Source organism: Nannospalax galili, unplaced genomic scaffold (assembly GCF_000622305.1).
Source record: "Nannospalax galili isolate Female #2095 unplaced genomic scaffold, S.galili_v1.0 scaffold127, whole genome shotgun sequence".
NCBI lineage: Eukaryota > Metazoa > Chordata > Mammalia > Rodentia > Spalacidae > Nannospalax > Nannospalax galili.
This window is the reverse complement of record NW_008360326.1, coordinates 5,460,879-5,464,695: the sequence shown is the minus strand read 5'-3', so window position 1 is coordinate 5,464,695 and position 3,817 is coordinate 5,460,879.

Below are 3,817 nucleotides of genomic sequence, written 5' to 3'. Positions count from 1 at the left end.
CCTTTCTCAAAGCTAAATGTGAGGGCATCCCTGCATTGGATGCTGAATACTGACAGTTCTCCCAGATAAAGTTTTGTTGTGGTCTCCATGAACGTTCTCTAATCTAGGTATTTTATGGACTGGAAAATTCTGATACAAATTAATATGGCGATTTTAATGCCAGCAGATGGCTCCTGAGTGTTAGAGCCTTTTCAATACCGGCTTTGCAAAGGTAGTGTGGCCTCCCATTTCACCTACTGTGTCCTGGTAACCAGTCACAGAAGCAGAAAAAGCCACAGGAAGAGGCAGCTACTTCTGTTTCATTAGTCTTTTACTGCAGGCAAAACGAAGACACTAAATGGTAAGTTAATTGTTTCTTTGCACCTATCGGTCCCTGGGGTACATTATGTCATTGTTAACACTGACATATTAAGATAAGTACTTTATGGTGGTGGCCAACTGTAAAATGCTGGTTTGTTTTCATTCTTACCAACTGCAAAAATAAGTGCAGCTCCAGTCCCTGAGTTTGATTGAAAATGCTTCTAAAATGAAGGGAAGACTTCCTGGACATCAAAGACTCCTTGAGGTTTCAATGAAGATTGAGTAACTTAGCAATTACTTATGTTAAAGAATAAAGATGGAGGGACAGCCTGGGAAATTTCTCAATGGTTTAAGTGACTAAAACTAGAATTCAAATGCCTAGCACCAGGGTAAAAAGCTAGGCATTGTTGCATGCCTGTAACCCTAGGGTCATGAGGGCAGGAGACAAGAGGATGTTTGAGGCTTGCTGACTGCCAGCCTGGTTTCATTTTAGTGAGAGACTTTAGCTCCACATGATGAAGTGAAGTGTGTTAGAGCAAGACACTCAATGTCCTCTATGCACAACACACACACACACACACACACACACACACACACACACACAGAATAAAATTATGTCATTTATGTCATTTGATGAAAAGTAGATGAAGCTGAAGACCATCCAAATGAAATAAGCCAGATTCAGACAAATACTGAATGTTTCCTTTCATATGTGAAGTCTAGATTGTTTTAAATTTTTGAAGATTTATTTTGTTTTTTAATCATTTGTATCTGTGGTTGGGGGTATGTGCATGTGAGTACAGGTGCCTGTAGAAGTCAGAATAGGAAGTCAAATCTGGAGCTACAGACTGTTGTTAGCTGTCTGATGTGGGTGCTGGGAACTGAACTCAGGTCCTCTGCAAGAACCGTACGTGTTCTTAACTGCTGAGTCATCTCTCTAGCCCCCTTAAAATTTTATTACATTTATTTATTTATTATTTGTGTGTGTATGTGTATACACACATACCACAGCACACATGTAGAAGTTAGAGGATGACTTTCAGGAGTTGGTTTTCTTCCACCATGTGGGACCCAGGAATTGAACTCAGGTCCTTAGGCTTGGCAACAAGTGCCTTTACCCACTGAGCTATATCACTGACCCAGAAATTTAGATTTTGTTTTAAAGACATGAAAATAGAAGGAGGACCATTTTGAGAATGGAGGGTGATTGAATGAATGTGACCAAAGTACATTGTATATATGAATAAAAATAGCATAATGAAACCTAATATTATTTTGTTTTTGGTCTTTTTGAGGCAGGGTCTCCCTGTAGCCCAAGCTGTCCTGGAACTCACTATGTAGACCAGGCTGACCTTGAACTCACAGAGATCTGCCTGCCTCTGCCTCCCGAGTGCTGGGATTAAAGGTGTGCACCACCATGCCCAGCCAAGTTTTTGTAAAAATTTTTTAAAAATGAAAAATAAAAATTAAACAAACCAAAAATTAAAAAAGGAAATAAATGGGACAAAGATAACAAGGGCTATTGAAAAAGTCCACAGAAGACATCTCCAAGTGCATCTTATATTATATAGCCTTGAGCAAAAATTCAAAATAAAATTATAAGACAAAGTCTAAAATTAAAAATAAACTGAAACAAAAACCTAGTTATATATAAAATTGTCAATTAGAACTACAGAAACACAAACAAAAATTTATTTGAAATGACCCTAGAACACAGTAGTTTGATGATAGATCCTTAGAGTATTTAAGGACAAAATCAAGTTTATTCATTATTTTATTAGTAGAATAATGTGTATTATTTTGTGCAAATTGTTGTGTATGTATTGGACTAAACATATAAGTGATTATATTAATGTCATTAAGGAGCCTAATTTTTCAGCATAAGAATAAAGACTTGGGGGCTGGAGACATGGCTCAGTGGTTAAGAACACTTGCTGTTCTTCCAGAAGACCCAAGTTCAATTCCCAACACCCACATGGCAGCTAACAACTGTCCATAACTCCAGTTCCAGGGGATCTGAAGCCTGCTTCTGGCCTCTACAGCCTTTGCACAACATGTGTGCACTTACACACATGCAGGCAATACACTCATATACATAAAATAAAAATAATAAATAAAAATTTTTAAAAAGAATAAACACCTGTAAGTATAAAGAGCTCAGTGAAAAATCATAATTATGTTGGAGTTTGTAGATGTGTGTGTGCATGCGTGTGTGCAGGTGTCTTAATATTCTAGCTCTTTTCATTGAAAGGTCTGGGAACAGCGTTTCCTCAGTAGCTGGTATCACCCCTCACATCCATCTTCTGGTGCCTAAAATTAGTCCTTACTAAAAGCTGCCACATCTCTTTAGACGAATAACTACTTCCTGCAGGGGAAATTTAAAAAGATAAACCTTGGGGCTGGAGAGATGACTAAATGGTTGAGAGCACTGGCTGGTCTTGCAGAGGACCTGGGTTTGGTTCCCAGCACTCCCATGGTGGCTAACAACCATCTGTAACTTCAGTTCCAGGGGATCTGATGCCTTCTTCTGACCTCCCCAGGAACTTCACAACATGGATGCACTTAACGTACATGCAGGCAATACACTCATACACATAAAAACAAAAAGCAAAATATTTTTTAAAAAGTTAAATCTAGAACACCTTAGAGTGAAAAAAAACAAGGGAGATTTCATTGGAGTCTGTTTTCATGAACCTTTTACTGGCTTATTCTGGTATAATGAGTATCAAAAAGTAATTACTGTGACTGATTGATGTACATTGGCTATATAAATAGTAATACTTAAAAATTGGGCCTGGAGAGATGGGTCAGCGGTTAAGAACACTGGTTGTGGGGCTGGAGAGATAGCTCAGTAGTTAAGAACATTTGCTGTTCTTGCAGAAGACCCGGGTTCTAATCCCAGCACCGACATGGCAGCTAACAACTGTCCGTAACTCCAGTTCCAAGGGATCCAACAGCTTCTTCTGTCCTCCGCGGGCATTGCACGACATGGGCGCACTTACCTGCATGCAGGCAATACACGCATACACGTAAAATAAAAATAATAAATAAATAATTTTTTTAAAGTTTTTTAAAAAATAGTAATACTTAAAAATTGTCACAAATAATTTTAAAAGCTTATTAGCCACTATTAGAGGTAAATATTACAATTACTCACTAGTCTGCAAGTAGGTAAAAAGCAAAAACTAAGAATATATTCTATATTTCCAGTTGCATTGTATTTCAGGTTAATGACTGAAAGCTGATAAATTTTCAATGAATAGTTAAAAAAAAAAAGCCAGGTGTGGTGGCACACGCCTTTAATCCCAGCACTCGGGAGGCAGAGGCAGGTGGATCTCTGTGAGTTCAAGGCCAGCCTGGTCTACATAGTGAGTTCCAGGACAGCTGGGGAGACCCTGTCTCAAAAAGACCGAAAAAAAAAGGAAAAATAAAAATAAAAAACAAACAAAAACAAAAACAAAACTCTTACTGCAAACTCCAATGAAGTATTTTTGTGAAGAATCACCAGTGAAGAGTG